The sequence below is a fragment of the Loxodonta africana genome, chromosome 12 (assembly GCF_030014295.1).
Source record: "Loxodonta africana isolate mLoxAfr1 chromosome 12, mLoxAfr1.hap2, whole genome shotgun sequence".
Taxonomy (NCBI): domain Eukaryota; kingdom Metazoa; phylum Chordata; class Mammalia; order Proboscidea; family Elephantidae; genus Loxodonta; species Loxodonta africana.
This window is the reverse complement of record NC_087353.1, coordinates 78,237,652-78,255,192: the sequence shown is the minus strand read 5'-3', so window position 1 is coordinate 78,255,192 and position 17,541 is coordinate 78,237,652. Positions and strand designations below refer to the sequence as shown.

Below are 17,541 nucleotides of genomic sequence, written 5' to 3'. Positions count from 1 at the left end.
TGTCTATTCAAGTCCTTTGCCTATTTTATGATTGGGTTACTTGTCTTTTTGTTGTTAAGTTGTTGAAGTTTCACATATATTTTGGTTATTAAATTCTTACCAGATATATGGTTTCTGATGATATTCTCCCAGTCAGTAGCTTGTCTTTTCACTTTTTTGGTAGTCTTTTGATGAAAAGAAGTTTTTAATTTTTATTAGATTCCATTTATTTACTTTGTCTTTTGCTGTTTGTGCTTTTGTTATTAGATAATCCACTGTTAAAAGCTAGGCCCAACAGCCTTGCCCCGGCATCCTCTTCTAAGAGTTTTATGGTTTCAGTTTTCACATTCAGGTCTTTAGCCCCCGGACTCTCTGCTGGCCCAAAACTAAAGCCATTCCCAAAGCCAACACTTCAGACAAAGATTAGACTGGACTATAAGACATAAAATACTTGTGAAGAATGTACTTCCTAGCTCAAGTAGATACATGAGACTAAACAGGCAGTTCCTGTCTAGAGATGAGATGAGAAGGGAGAAAGGGACAGGAGCTGGTTAAATGGACATGGGATATACAAGGTAGAAAGGAGGAGTGTGCTGTCACATTACAGGGAGAGCAACTAGGATCATATAATGATGTATGTATACATTTTTTGTACAAGAAACAAACCTGAATTATAAACTTTCACTTAAAGTACAACTTAAAATGGCAAATAAAAACTGATAAAACAAAAAACCAAAAGAGTTCCAATAATTTCTTAACTAGTCTCTCTGCTTCCAGTTCTTCCTTATTATGTTTCATTCATTCAGCATGTATTTGCTGAATGCCTTTCTGTGCTAGATACTGCTCTGGATGCAATAAGACAACAACCATTTCCTCAGGAAGCATATGTTCTAATGGGGGGACACAGGAAAAAGAGTAAACAAATTAATGAACGCGGTAATTTCAGATAGTCATAAATGTCATGAGGAAAAGGAGACAGGACAAGGTAAGAGAGAGAAGGAGGAATCACTATTTTAGATTCTCAGGATGGTTACGGAAGGCTTCTCTGAAGAGATGATACCTAAGATTTAAATCTCACCAAAAACCAAAACCAAACGTTTTGCTGTCGAGTTGATTCCAACGTGTAGGAACCCCATGGGACACAGCAGAACTGCCCGAAAGGGTTTTCAAGGAGTAGCTGGTAGATTCAAACTGCCAACATATTACTGATTAGCAGCTGAGCTCTTAACCAATGCACCTCCAGGACTCCTACATCTTGTCATGCTACTGCTAAATTAACATTGCTAAAATACCACTTTATATCTTATCCTCCTGATCATAAACTTTTAAAGGCTCCCTACTAATTATAAGTCAAAGGCCAAAATTCCCTACCTTTCCAACTTCCTAAAAACCCCAAACAGATTCTAGTTCAACTAACATTTACTAAGCAGCTAAAAGGGTGTTGTCAGGCATAGTGCTTGGTTTCTTTGTTTTTTTCCCCAAAAGATACCTGACTGAATACTTCCAGCAAGTATTATTCTTTCCTTTTTATAATTAAAAACCAAGTGGCCTAAGATCACCCCGCTAATAAGTGATAGGACCAGGCCACTAGTAAAAGCTGCCATTTATTAGCATTTATCATGTGCCAAACTATGTGTCAAGGGGTTATTTGTTCATGTTATCCAATTCTCATCACTGATTATCAGGTATGATTATAATTCGGAAACTGAAGCTTAGAGAAAGTTAAGTTTCACAGTTACTAAGTGGCAAGACAGGATTAAAACTGAGACCAGTCTAACTTCAGAGTCAATCACAGATGACTACTCTTCATTCATTCATTGCTCCTTCTCCTATGTTATATGGGAAAAACACCAACTCTGGATCAACCGGTGTTCTCCTTTTCAACATCTCTACCTAGACTGCTGAACTCTATTGAAAAAACATATGTAATCATAAGACTGGTATCATTCATGCTCTCCAGGGCCAACTAGGCTGTCATCACAACCCAGAAATCTATGTTTCTCTAACTAACACTCTCTCCCATTCTCTACGGCAACTATCTTAACCTTTTCCACGTTCCTCAAATTTCATATCTCAATACCCCTACCCCCCACTTTTACTCCCAGCTGTTATCTCAGAGAAAATATAAGCCATTCGAAATGGATTCCTTCAATTTTCTATAGCTATAACCATATATCTAAAAACTATCTGCATATATCCTTACTTCTTTTCCTCTTCTCACAAAGGAAAATGCACCTTTCCTCCTAAAGCCTATCCCTCTGCTATGCTCTACTACTGTTTGGCATCAATCATCAGGGTCCTTGCTCAATCAATAACCCCCTCTCTTTGGTGTATTAAAACCCCCTCCCCCTTTCTATTAGTCCCTTCTCACTACCACTCAGATGAGCCCAACTCTTCTCAATCTTAAAAATGATCCCATCCTGGACCCCAAGTTTTTCCCTAGTTAACTAACTTCCCTCTCTCCCGCAGGCAAAGTTCCGTCTTCACTTCATTGACTAGCCATTTCTCAACTCACTATAATGAGGCTCCTACCCTACCACTTCACTGAAACCTCTCTCACCAAGGCAATGAACCATCTCCTTAAAGCCCATGTACTTTCCAATTTCATCTTCCCTTTTTGGTAACAACCAGATAATGCTGACCACTTCTTTCTTCTTGAAAACACCTTCTCCTCTTGGTTTCCACAACATCAAAATTTCTTTTGTCTTCCTCTTAAGTATAGCTCTTTCTCAGTCTCCTTTTTCGTCAGGGTTCTGTCCTGGGTTCTTTTTTCCTTCACTCCTCGTATTCTCTGGGAAATACCATCCTATCCATGGCTTCTAAAATAAATCATATGCAGGTACCGTTTATCCTCTATCTCCAGAATATGGAGATATAATATGAATATGAAGAAATCATCCAGAATGATTCATGAATGTCAGATGCATACATTCACCTGTCTGCTAGAATATTCTCTGGTTTGAAAGCTCTCAATCTCAAAATAATAAAATTGGGATTCATATTAAAATGGTCTCCTACTGCCCTCATAATTAAAGTCCAAAATCCTAACACAATTAAAAGGTTCTTCAGAAAACAGTTTGGCAGTTTCTTAGAAAAACTAAAATGCAACTACCATCTAACCCAGCAATTGCATTCCTGGGCATTTATCCCACACAAAGAAAAACTTAAGATTCACATAAAAACCTGCACGCAAATGTTCAGAGCAGCTTTATTTGTAATAGTGAAAAACTGCAAATCAGTCCAGATGTCCTTCAACAGATGAACGGTTAAACTGTGGCACATTCAGACCATGGAACACTATTTAGCAATAAAAAGGAATGACCTATCAACACACAAGTGATGAAACAATATAGAACTTAATACATAAACAGATACACAGACGAGTACAAGGGAAACTGAAGAAACAGGAATAAGGTCTGTGGATTGCATCAGTGTCAGTATCCTGGTCATGGTACCACACTATGATCTTACAAAAATATTACCACAGCGGCTAGGAATAGAAGGTAATTTCCTTAACCTGACAAAGAGTAGCTACAAAAACCCACAGCTAACATCATGCTTAATGGAAAAGACTGAATGCTCTCCCTCTAAGATTAGGAACAAGACAAGGATGTTTGCCACTTCTAATCAACACTCTGCTGCAGATTCTAGCTAAAGAAATTTGGCACATAAAGAAAAGGCAACACGATTGGAAAGGTGGAAGTAAAACTCTCTCTATTTGCAGATGACAAGATCTTGTATATAAAAAATGCTACTAAAAAAACAACTAGAATAAATAAGTTCAGCAAGGTTTTGGGATAAAAGATCAATATACAAAAATCAATTCTATTTCTGTACACCAGCAATAAACGATCAAAATGAAATTAAGAAGGTAATCCATTTACAATAGCAGCAAAAAGAATAAAATATCTTGGAATAAATTTAACAAAAGAAGTGGAAGACTTGTATTTATACTAAATACTACAAAACTTTGTTGAAATTTAAAGGTTTAAATAAATGGAAAGACATCTCCTATTTATGCGTTAGAAGACTTAGACAACAGTCTATAAATTGATCTACAAATTCAATGCAATCCCTATGGAAATCCCCCATTTTTTTTTTTTTTTGGCAGAAACTGACAAGATGATCTTAAAATTCAAATGGAAATACAAAGGACTCAAAACAGCCAAAACAACCTGATAAAAGAACAAAGTTGGAGAATGCACACTTTTTGATTTCAGAACCTATACAGAGCTACAGTAATTGAGATACTGTGGTGCCGGAATAAGGACAGGCATATAAATTGTTTGAATAAAATCAAGGGTCCAGATGTAAGCCCTCACAGTTACAGCCAAATGATTTTCAACAAGGGTGCCAAGACCATTTATTGGGGAAAAAACAGCCTTTTCAACAAGTGATGCTGGGAAAATTGGGTATTCATATGCAAAAGAATGAATTTGGACCCCTACCTCACATCATACACAAAAATTAACTCAAAATGGATCAGAAACCTAAATATAAGAGTTAAAACTCAAGAATAAAACTTAGCACTAAGTCTTCATGACACTGGGCTAGGCAGTAGTTTTTTACAGATGACACCAAAGCAAAAGCAACAAAAGAAAAAGGAGATAAACTGGACACCATCAAAATTAAAAATTTTGTGCTTCAAAGGACTATCAAGAAAGTGAAAAGACAACCTATAGAACGGGAGAAAATACTGTATATCATATATCTGATAAAGGACTTGTATCTTGAATATATGAAGAACTATCGCAACTCAATAATAGACAAATAACTAAAAAAATGGCAAAAGGTCTGAATAGACACTTCTTCAAAGAAGATATACAAATGGCCAATAAACCTTCCGTCCTTCTTCCCCCTTTTTCTTCTAGCCAATTCCTACTTGTTTTTTAGACCTCAACATCCTTAGTTACCTGGGAAAAGCAAATCAAAACCACTAGGTAACACTTCACACTCATTGTTAGGTGCTGTCAAGTTGATTTTGACTCACAGTTGCCCACAGAACAGGGTTTTCTTGGCTATAATCTTTACGGAAGGAGCTCTGGTATGGAAGTAGGCCTGGAGCACAATGGTTAAAGGCCGGACTGTTAATCAAAAGGCTGGCAGGAGCCCTGGGGCACAACAGTTACAGGCTGGGCTATTAACCAAGAGGTTGGCAGTTTGAACTAACCCAGTGTCTCTGTGACCAAACCCATCCAGTGGCTCTGTGGCAGAAAAGACCTGGAGGTCTTCTCCCGTAAAGATTATAGCCTAAGAAACCCCTATGGAGGCAGTTCTGCTGTCATATAGAGTCACTATTACTTGGAAAGGAATCCTGGTGGTGTAGTGGTTAAGTGCTATGGCGGCTAACCAAAGGGTTGGCAGTTCGAACCCGCCAGGCACTCCTTGGATACTCTATGGAGCAGTTCTACTCTGTCCTGTAGGGTCGCTGAGTCAGAATCGACTCAACGGCACTGGGTTGGGGTTTATTAGTTGGAAACCCTGGTAGCATAGTGGTTAAGAGTTTGGCTGCTAACCAAAAGGTCCGCAGTTTGAATCCACCAGGCGCTCCTTGGAAACCCTACGTGGCAATTCTACTCTGTCCTATAGGGTCACTATGAGTCAGAATCAACTTGACAGCAATGAGGAGGGTGGCAATTATCAACAAGTTAGATAACCAGTGCTGGTGAGAATGTGGAAAAAATTGGTGGTACACCCCCTCATACATTGCTAGTAGGAATGTACTGCTACTTTGGAAGACAGTTCAGCAGTTTCAAAGTTAAATATGGAGTTACCATTTGATCTAGCAATTTCACTCTTAGGTATATGCCCAGGAGAAGTGAAACACATCCACATAAAAACACGTAAACGTACATCAGTCATGGTAGGCAAGAAGCGGAAACAACTCCAATGTTCACCAACAGATGAATGGGTAAACAAAATACGGTGTACACGTTGGTACAATGGAAGATTATTTCACAATAAAAAGGACGAAGTACTGTGACTTGCTGCAACATGGATAAATCCTGAAGTATGCTAATAAGTCAGTTACAAAAGACAACACATAATTCAATTTCTATGAAATGTCTAGAATAGACAAAAATATATAGAGACATAAAGTGGATTGGCAGTCGTGTTGGGCTAGAGGAGTTGGGGGTTATACGTAAAGGGTATAAGATTTCTTTCTGAGGTGGTAAAAATGTGCTAAAATTAATGGTGATGATGGTTGCACAACTCTGTGAATATAAAGAAAACCACTGAATTGTACACTTTAAATGGGTGAACTGTATCGTATGTGAATTAGGTCTCGATAAATCTGAATTTTTAAAAAGAGATGAGGGGAAAAAAGCTTTTCAGGATCTTGTCCATTTCCCCACCCAGCCTCACCTGACGCTGCTCCTCCTTTTAAACTACACACTGCTATGAGACACACTGAGTTTTCAGGTCTCACACATGCGACCTTTCTTTTTTTTCAAACCTCCGAAGCTTTACACTTGCTTTTTGTTCTGTCTGGAACTTTTTTACATCCCTTCCTTCTTCTTCCCCCTTTTTCTTCCACCCAATTCCTACTTGTTGTTTAAGTCTCAGCTTAGACATCATTCCCTCATTCAACCATTTCTAATCTTCCAAGACTGCGGTAAAGGTGCCTCCACTGTGCTTCTACGTCAATATGCACTTGTTCCCATTTTAGTACTCTTCTACTGAATGCTCATTAAATGTTTAATTGTCTGTATTACTCACTGAAACTACATTTGATTTAGTACATCTTGGTTGCGAGTAGGTAAAAAGTAAACACTTTTCAAAGACTGGGATAAACTAAGTCTGAATCACTTTTGTGATTATTTGTCAGCTCAGAAGACTACTTCTTTGCAAAGCCCCAAACAACTGGAAATATTAAATTTTAAAGAGAAAAGCACTGATGATAAGCATATTTGCCAAGAAATATACATGAAACACTTAATATTCAGACACTTTAAGCAAGTTTTCTAACAGACAAATAATAACCTGTCTTACCTAGCTAAGCTTTGTGCAGACATATGTTTAACTTGACTGTTTGGAAAATACATTTTTGATTTTCAAATACTTTGTGTTTGAATCTCTTCCTGGGTGATGCTTGATATGTTCTGAGTCCCAGTGAGTATCCATTTGTAGGCAGGACTGTAAAGTCACCAACCCAAGAGTACTACTCAGTGCATTTTTATCATTTCTGAATCCTGGTAAAGGTAGAGTAGATAGCATAGCGTCCATATGGAGTCCAAAATAGCATGGTGATGCCCTGTGCATATATCTTCTTCAAACTTAAAAAATGGATCTCATAAGCAGTTTAACTAGGTAACTTTCAGAACTGTTTGTTTTTTGAGCTGGTGGGGCAAAGGGAATCTGAGAAAAGAGTTTTTTAGACAATCTTTAACTTTTGTAAGAAGTTGTTTAGAAGTCTGGTAATTTAGAAATTTCCACCAGTAGTCCAAATAACTAACTGGTCAAAAGCCTTTATTTAAGAATAAAACAGCATTTTCTGTCCAGCAGATTTAAATGTCTAAAGTGCTAGGCCAAGTGACTGCTTAAAACACATTCTGATGACAAAATTAAAGGAGAAGTAAAAGCTTTAAAACAGGAAAGGAGAATGAAGAAAAGCAAAGAGAATTTTCTCAAACTCTAAGGATCTAGGATAATGTATATGACATTGAGGCACGTTAGATATTTTTCACAGACAGATGACAAGGCCAGGAGACTATAAATGGCAACTCAAATAAGAAAAAACTACAAGCGATTCTGCCTCATTTTATGAATCATACATGTATCTAAGAGCCCACAGAAAGGGTGTTTTCAAAATTGGAGACATTTAAAATGCCAGGAATGTACATTAAACAATCTGCCTTTTGTGATTTTAAAAAATCAAGAACAGTGCAGAAAGGGTACAGGAAACAATGCTCTCATAACATGCACTCATTCAAGTACGTGGGGGCAGGAGAGGGCTAAGTGAAACATAAACGTACGAGAAAATGAAATACGTAATTGATATCGCCTTCAGAAAAATAAGGTTTTAGAAAGAGAAAAGTTAAAGGAAATATGACTGAGTAGATTTTATATACTAATTCCTAAAAGAAAGAGGTTAAATACAGTGACAGCCAGAACTCGACAGGGCTGCCTTATTTTTCTGGGTCTTGCAAGTTTTCTCCCTTGGACAGGGTCCAGTCTTACCACTTTTCTATTGTTCTCTATCACTGGAAAACATGTGAGTTTTCCTTCTCTGACAGGTTTCTGCCTTACACAGGTTCTGGCTTTCGCAGGTTTTACTGTATAATATATGGTCAATTAAAAAAGGAAACATCTGCTTAACAAATAAGTTTAAAACACCCTTCAGGTACTGAGTACTAATCACGTGCTTCAGATGTTAAGATCCTCCCCCTTTAAGTTCCAGGGTCCAAGAACCTATCCCAGATACTGCTGAAATGATTATAATGAAAGAAATATTATAGCTTCTACTACTTAATGCAGCTGAGTAAAAACAGCCAATCATAATAAAAAATTTTTTATTTGAATATATGTATGTTTATGTGTATATACATACATACATGCAAATAAAGTTATATATACACACAGACATATATATATGATTATATCAACTGCTTTATAATTCTTAAACTTTTTCATTTTAAATTCACTAAAATAGTAAGAGTCAATGTTACGCCTCCTCTACAATCATGATAGTAATCATTCTTAATTATATTTATGAAATTCAGGGAATACTCTGTGTCTTTTCCACAGTGTGCTGATATTCTAAAAACTTGAAGAAGAGAAACTTTGGTAGCTCAAGATAATGATGATTTTTATTGATTTTCAACTATATACTTTGCATTTTCATGATTAAAAACACACAACTCTTAAAATGGATGGGCATAACCTAGGAAAAGTACTAAAGCCAATAATTTAGAACTATATAAATCTAATAACCTCAAAAATTACAAACTTTTAAGAATTGAAACTGCATCCATATGTTCTTCCAAAAGGTGCGGTTAACTAGCCATAGTACAATGCTCAGAGGTTGTTACCTGTTGTTTCAGTCAGGCAAGAATCTCCAAAGGAGTATAGAAATTTTCCTACTGAGGCAGAGGAATTGAAGGCAAGGGCTAGGGCAGGTAATCCATTAGAAATTCAATCCTCTTTCCACTGCATAAGTACAGTAGGTGTTTGGCAGCTTTCTTCCTCACTTCCCAAACAGAATCTCAAGTGTTTTGGTTCAGAAAAATCTACCTTTGTCCTAACTCTACTTCAAAACTTTGACATTAAAATAAGAGTCACTCTTAAAAGGAATTCTCTTCTCCCCATCACTCATAAAAAATCTGGAGGAGGATAAATGAAAATAGCTGTTACTATTCTATATATACACACACACACACATATACCTCATAACATTTGCCATTTTAACCATTTAAAAGTGTGCAATTCAGTGGCATTAATTAGATTCACTATGTTGTGCAACCTTTACCACTATCTACTTCCAAAACTTTTTCATCACTCCAAATAGAAACTCTATACCCATTAGGCAATAACTCCCCATTGCACCTTCCCTCTAGTCCCTGGTAACCTCTGATCTGTCTATAAATTTGCCTATTCCGGATATTTCATGTAAGTGGAATGACACAATGTTTGTCCTTTTATGTCTGGCTTATTTCACTTAGCACAACCTGTTCAAGGTTCATCCACATCATAGCATGTATCAGAAATACATTTTTTTAATGACTGAATAATAGCCACTATTTTTGAGAGTTCATGTTGTGTCAAGCATGGTATTAAGTGCTTTACATATCCTCATTGAACTCTGAAAACAGCTCTAAGACATCAGCTAGAAAAAGGTGGAATTAGACATGAACTAGGTCTGATTCCAAAGCTGTGCTCAGAGTTCACTATTTAGGAATATTTTTGTAGAACACTTTAATGTCTTTTGAATGTTTGTACAGAGAGTTAAAAGCTTAGATACAGCAACAAAGGTGGATCATAAACACTGACTTCCATACACAAGTAGCATGTTCTTCACAAACAACTATTTTGGACAGAAAATACTACAATAGCTTTCTCCAGGTATTTAGAAACTCAGCTAATCTAATAATATACCACTATTTTACATTTTCTTAACTGCAATAAAATGTAATTTTTCAAATTAGTCTGATTACCAACCTTATCTCCTTTTTTAATTATATTGAAATCCCAGGTCTAGATCTTCTTGACAATTTCCCTTGTATGTTGCATAAAATTACATTTTTAAAAGCCATACACTGTAAGGATAGTTCAGGGTGATTAAAAAAATACAATTCCATTTTGATTCTGCTAATGCAAGAGTTTCTTCAAGTGCTGCAATTAAAAAAAAAATAAGTTTTGAGATTTACTACAAAAAGTACCCACTTTAAACAAGATCGAACTAAATTCCTGTATAGTTTAATTGTTCCCATCTTTTTACTCAGCAAGATCTCCAACAGGAGCTTGTGTACCCAAGTTATTTACATATTTTCTCCCTTAATCATCCCCTTTTCAAAGGACATAGAGTTCATTTAACAACCAGTTATTATGTCCTTGTTTCACTGCTATTTTTATCTGCCTTCTTTAATGAATGAATCATTTCAAAATCAGTTTATAAAGTAATACTTGTTTCCACTACCTCTCACGTAAAAAATGCAAGTCCAACAATTGCATTCTTCACCATTCTTCCTTTTCAGGGCGTATCACCAAATCACCGTAAGACATCCTAAATTACAAATAGATGAATGTCTAAGAATACAGCTTTCTTAAGTACAACTTCCAGGCTTAGTTAACAACACAGACTACACCCATAAGTTATCGTGACTTTAATACCAGCTAAAATTCAGGTAACCAGTTATTTGTAAAGCAGAAGAAATGAGAATCCAGAGAAAAAGTTTTAGGGTCAACTCAGAATTTGTAAAGAAAAGGGTAAAAAAAAACAATAAAGAAAAGGGTAGGCAGAGTCAAATATCCTTTATCTTAGGGCTGCAGGTTTTAAAAAAGGTAGGCACGACTGTATAGAATGAAATTCTTGAAGGAGATTCAAGAGGTTAGGATGCTCTTGAAAATGTGGTTCTGACTAATAACTACAGATGATGCCAGTAAAAGAAAGGAAGGTACTAGAGAAACCAGGATGGTAGCACAGGGACTCATCTGAAACAGCACACTATAAAAAAAAGGCAACACAGTATAATGAAGAGAGCATGGGCTTTGGAATACAGCTCTGCCACCTTCTAATTAAATGTCAGGCAAATCACTTCTCCTCTCTCAACATGCTTCCTCATCAGCAAAATGGGGATAACAATTCCCCTGTAGAGCTGTTGTAGGGGGTTGCTGCCTATTAAGTAAAGTTCAGCACTTTTTTGCAATTCTTTTTGTCTTAGACTGTATCCCACTAAGGGAGCACATTCAGAATACTACGTTCAAAGTTACCTGAATTCTTTTGTCCTAAATAGTTAGATCATCAATTTGATATACAGTTTAGGATCATTGGTTTCAGTTTGTATTCAACATTAGGATTTGCTTTTTTCTATTATCTTAAATTTTCTGAATATGTGAAACATAAATGATTCAAGCAAAGCCCATATTCTGACTACTCTTCCCACTTCAAAATGAAACTTTGGTCAGCTGTCCCAATGGACCAGAATGCATATTCTAGTAGTGGTGACAGACATTTACATCTATGGCTTAAAAACTATATAGTATTTATGATCGACTATTTTTTTTTTTTTTTATAAGACAGCTGCCTATGGCTATTGAAAAGAAAAGAATCTCCAAAAGTTAGTCCCATTGATTTTAGTTGTCATTTACATAGCATTACGTGCCAGGTACTTTAAGTGTTTTATATACATTAATGCTTTAATCATCAAATAGCCCCCTGAGGTATGTTGCCCAAGATCACACTGCTAGTAAGTGGCACAGATAGAATTTGCGCGCAGGCTCTGTGCTCTTAACCACTTAGCTATGTCTCCTGGATTTTAACTGATCAGACACATGTCCCACCATAAATTGGGGCCACAGAATTTAAACATTTTCTGGCTTATTCACCTAAGAGATGTGTAATCTTAGGAAAATTACTGTATCATAGCTTTCCCCTTACTAATAAAATTTTACAATAAGCATATATGGCCTAAATCTCCAATAAATATCTGTAAATGTTATTTAGGTCTAATCAACTGCCCTAACCACTCACTGATTTCTCTCATTTAATTATCATTTATTAAACATCTTTGGATGGTGAGATTTCAACAGGGTGAAATGAGTCAATTTACTCTCCTTCTTTCTCCAAATCCCACTGAAATGACCAAGGCAATATTTAAAACAAAAAAAATTCTACAGTAGCACGTAAAAACAACAAGGACATCATCAACAAAGCAGCATCACTAAAGAATTTCTGGGATGTGTAAGACAGAGCAGGTTCACAGAAACGAAGTATCTCTGTAACCTGTATCAACACAGTTGAAACATGACCCTCTTCCTCTTCTTCCATAGAGCAATGGATGGATTCTTTCAAAAAACTCATAAAACTCCAAGCTCAGAAAACCAGGGCCTGAGCACAGCAGTGCCCTGCAGCGGTCTCTGAGAGGGTACATGAAAGTCGGTGAGTTCTGCACCAGTGCCCCTGACCATTCAAAACGGCTGATGACAACAGCACCACAGACTTTTCATCTGGGTATGAACTCTTTGAATGGTCAAGTTGGGAATTTGCCACAACAGGTTCCAAGTGGGAGGGCTGAGGGCCATAGGAGGTGATGCGTAAGGGATAAAATATTTTAGTTAACTCCAGGCTAACACAGAGAGAACAAAAGCACTGCCTGACAACTTAGGGGCAAAAAAGAAATGAAATTGAGAAAACCCATAATGTACTCAGCCCCCCTAACAACTGTGAAGATACTCACAATAAAAGATAATTAATTTTTAAATATAGGGTGGTCTACTTAAAGCACATGTCTTACATAGCTATTGGTATGATTCCAAATGGTGATGGGATGATAGCTACCTTCTGGATAGTAAGTAGGCAGATATTAGAAATAGTCCTCTAAAGCTCTTGTATCACTCCTCTATCAGCAACATTTTCACATATAAGAGTTTGTCTTCTGAGTCTAACTCACTAAGTCTTATCAAGAGTGGGAGCCCACTAGGAAACCTGGTAATGGGGAACTCAAGGTTGAAAAGGGGAGAGTTTTGACATGTCGTGCGGTTGGCAACCAATGTCACAAAACAACATGTGTGTTTAATGAGAAACTAGTTTGCTCTGTAAACCTTCATCTAAAGTACAAAGAGTGGGAGTCCTGAAGGTGACCTAATATGCAGATCCATGACTGTCCATATTTGTTTTAAATAAGATGACAGCTCTTTTCATTTCTATGGTTTTTTTTTTTTTTTACAGAAAACTCTACATTAAAAAAAATATTTTATTGTGTTTTAGGTCAAAGTTTACACAGCAAATGAAGTTCCCATTTAACAGTTTTTATACAAATTGCTCTGTGACACTGGTTATAATTTTCACAATGTGTCAGCATTCTCATTATTTCCATTGTTTCCACTGATACAGCTTCCCTGCCCTCCTTGCCTTCTCATCTTTGCTTTTAGGTAAGTGTTGACCATTTGGTCTCATACAGTTGACTGTTTAAGACAGCGCATTACTCATGCATAATATTGTTTATTTTATAAGCCAATCTATTATTTAGCTGAAAGACGACCTCTGAGAGTGGCTTCTGTTTCAAGTTCAAAGGGTATTTTAGGGCGACAGTCTCAGGGGTTCCTCTAGTCTCTATAGGTCCATTAAGTCTGGTCTTTTTCAGGAATTTGTATTTTGTCCTACATTTTCCTCCCATTCTACCCAGGACGTTCTATTCTGTCCCTGGTCTCTACGGTTTAAGTGACAGAATTATGATTTTATAATTTTAAACCCTCAAAGTAACTATTTCATCTACAGGCTAACAAAATATAAAGAGTTTCACATTTTGTTTCATAATAAGATAATGAACAGAACTATAAAAAAATACCATAAATCATTTCCTAGGCTACCCGTGATTATCAATCATCCTTACTGTTAGAACCCCTTACCTACGACTTGGTTACTGACCTCAACTCATGATGTCAGAGCTACATTTTACATATTAGCCAGTTGGATGGAAATCTACTCTGGGGCCACAGACAATAACCATAAGCCACTTAGCAAATGTTAGCTAGAATATGGTTGACAAAATGATAATGACTCAGCATAACCTATCATCATTACTGGAAAATCCCCAAACACATGTTACCTTTGACACGAAGAACAGCGCTTGTATATAAATATTTGGGTAGGCTGACTGGTATTCTCTTCCCTTAGTGCACTACTACGGTGCAAGAAGGCAAAATTCCAAGCAATTATCAGGGTACCGTTAGTGTGTCTGGTAAGAGATGGGCAACTACGTGTCTGAAGCTGTCTAAAGACTGCTTTTCATACTATATAGTGGGTAAATAATCAATTGCAATATTACATTTCAGTATGAAATATGATAAGAGATTGATCTGTTTAGTTGCTTAACCACAATAGCTACCACATATCCCTATAGTGTGGCTGGTGTTTCAGGTATATTAACTTTAATTGTTACAAACACCTTCCAAGGTAAGAGGTGTTATCCCACTTAAAAATGAGGGAGCTAATACTCAAAAAGGCCAAGTGTCTTGGTTATCTAGAGCTGCTGTAACAGAAATACCACAAGTGGGTGGCTTTAACAAAGTTTTATCCTCTCACAGTCTGGGAGGCTAGAAGTCCTAATTCAGGGTGCCAGCTCTAGGGGAAGGTTTTCTCTCTCTGTCAGCTCTGTGGAAGGGTCCTTGTCATCAATCTTTCCCTGTAGAGGAGCTACTCAGTGCAGGGACTCTGGGTTCAAAGGATGCACTATTCTCCTGGCTCTTGTTTCTTGATGGTATGAAGTCCCCATGTCTCTCTGCTCACTTCTCTCTTTTATATCTCAAAAGAGGTTGATTTAAAACACAACTCAATCTTGTAGATTGAGTCTTGTCTCATTAACATAACTGCCGCTAATCCCACCTCAGTAACATCACAGAGGCAGGATTTACAACACACAGATGACAAAACGGTTGACAATCACACAACACTAGGAATCATGGCCTAGCCAAACTGACACATCTTTGGGGTGCCCAATTCAATCCATTAACATCAACAGCTGGTAAATCTGAACTGAGCTGGAATTTGAACTGACTTCTGACTTCAACGCCTATAATTTTTTTACTATAACTTAATAAAATACTTTTTTTTTTAAAATAACTTTTATTAAGCTTCAAGTGAACGTTTACAAATCCAATCAGTCTGTCACATATAAGTTTACATACATCTCACTCCCTACTCCCACTTGCTCTCCCCCTCTTGAGTCAGCCCTTTCAGTCTCTCCTTTCTTGACAATTTTGCCGGCTTCCCTCTCTCTCTATCTTCCCATCCCCCCTCCAGACAAGAGTTGCCAACACAATCTCGAGTGTCCACCTGATATCATTAGCTCACTCTTCATCAGCGTCTCTCTCCCACCCGCTAACCAGTCCCTTTCATGTCTGATGAGTTGTCTTCGGGGATGGTTCCTGTCCTGTGTCAACTGAAGGTCTGGGGAGCATGGCTGTCGGGATTCCTCCAGTCTCAGTCAGACCATTAAGTTTGGTCTTTTTATGAGAATTTGGGGTCTGTATCCCACTGATCTCCTGCTCCCTTAGGGGTCCTCTGCTGTGCTCCCTGTCAGGGCAGTCATCGATTGTGGCCGGGCACCAACTAGTTCTTCTGGTCTCAGGATGATGTAGGTCTCTGGTTCATGTGGCCCTTTCTGTCTCTTGGGCTCTTAGTTGTCGTGTGGCCTTGGTGTTCTTCATTTTCCTTTGCTCCAGGTGGGTTGAGACCAATTGCTGCATCTTAGGTGGCCGCTTGTTAGCATTTAAGACCCCAGACGCCACATTTCAAAGTGGGATGCAGAATGATTTCATAATAGAATTATTTTGCCAATTGACTTAGAAGTCCCCGCAAACCATGTTCCCCAGACCCCCACACTTGCTCCGCTGACCTTTGAAGCATTCATTTTATCCTGGAAACTTCTTTGCTTTTGGTCCAGTCCAATTGAGCTGACCTTCCATGTATTGAGTGTTGTCTTTCCCTTCACCTAAAGCAGTTCTTATCTACTGATTAATCAATAAAAAAACCCTCTCCCTCCCTCCCTCCCCCCCCTCCTCGTAACCACAAAAGTATGTGTTCTTCTCAGGTTTACTATTTCTCAAGATCTTATAATAGTGGTCTTATACAATATTTGTCCTTTTGCCTCTGACTAATTTCGCTCAGCATAATGCCTTCCAGGTTCCTCCATGTTATGAAATGTTTCACAGATTCGTCACTGTTCTTTATCGATGCGTAGGATTCCATTGTGTGAATATACCACAATTTATTTACCCATTCATCCGTAGATGGACACCTTGGTTGCTTCCAACTTTTTGCTATTGTAAACAGAGCTGCAATAAACATGGGTGTGCATATATCTGTTTGTGTGAAGGCTCTTATTTCTCTTGGGTATATTCCGAGGAGTGGGATTTCTGGGTTGTATGGTAGTTCTATTTCTAACTGTTTAAGATAACGCCAGATGGATTTCCAAAGTGGTTGTACCATTTTACATTCCCACCAGCAGTGTATGAGAGTCCCAATCTCTCCACAGCCTCTCCAACATTTATTATTTTGTGTTTTTTGGATTAATGCCAGCCTTGCTGGTGTGAGATGGAATCTCATCGTAGTTTTAATTTGCATTTCTCTCATGGCTAATGATCGAGAGCATTTTCTCATGTATCTGTTGGCTGCCTGAATATCTTCTTTAGTGAAATGTGTGTTCATATCCTTTGCCCACTTCTTGATTGGGTTGTTTGTCTTTTTGTGGTTGAGTTTTCACAGAATCATGTAGATTTTAGAGATCAGGCGCTGGTCGGAGATGTCACAGCTGAAAATTCTTTCCCAGTCTGTAGGTGGTCTTTTTACTCTTTTGGAGAAGTCTTTAGATGAGCACAGGTGTTTGATTTTTAGGAGCTCCCAGTTATCTGGTTTCTCTTCATCATTTTTGGTAATGTTTTGTATTCTGTTTATACCTTGTATTAGGGCTCCTAGGGTTGTCCCAATTTTTTCTTCCATGATCTTTATCGTTTTAGTCTTTATGTTTAGGTATAAAATACTTTTTAAAAATTCAACATAGTCTATATACTAGCTTTTACTTCAAATTAAGAGATGGAATTCATGGGGATGAAGAGGAGACATAGAACTACTTTTCAGCTGGGGAAAATAAAGAATAAACAATTAGGCAACTTTCCAAGTCAAACAAAACATTTACGGAGAAGCCAGAATTAGAACCCAGGTTTCAATATTTTTTTTTCAATATAGGTACTTTTCAAGTTAAAAATTCTCAATTTGTGGCATTTCATACCCTAGCTGGCGTATACTTTGAAACTGGCAGTCTGTCCGTTATCTTGAACAGGCAAAGGGCTGTGCCTCCCGTCCTCTGTGATACAGAAACTAGCTCCCTGTCTTTAAGCTAGCCC

The 17,541-nt window shown here is 37.5% G+C and overlaps 1 long non-coding RNA gene across 5 annotated transcripts in view; it reads right to left on the bottom strand.

The window, feature by feature from the left end:
- Positions 1–17,541, bottom strand: part of LOC111753039 (uncharacterized) — a 74,301-nt gene that overhangs the window by 41,558 nt on the left and 15,202 nt on the right. For 2 of the 5 annotated variants that reach the window (XR_010323650.1, XR_010323653.1), the window contains 2 exons: positions 10,616–10,702; positions 10,138–10,311 (listed from right to left, as the gene is read on the bottom strand). This is a non-coding gene — a long non-coding RNA (uncharacterized LOC111753039). Of the gene's footprint in view, positions 1–676; positions 2,799–10,137; positions 10,312–10,615; positions 16,172–17,541 lie in introns of those variants that run through there. The other 3 variants (XR_010323652.1, XR_010323649.1, XR_010323651.1) reach the window with 2 other exon arrangements.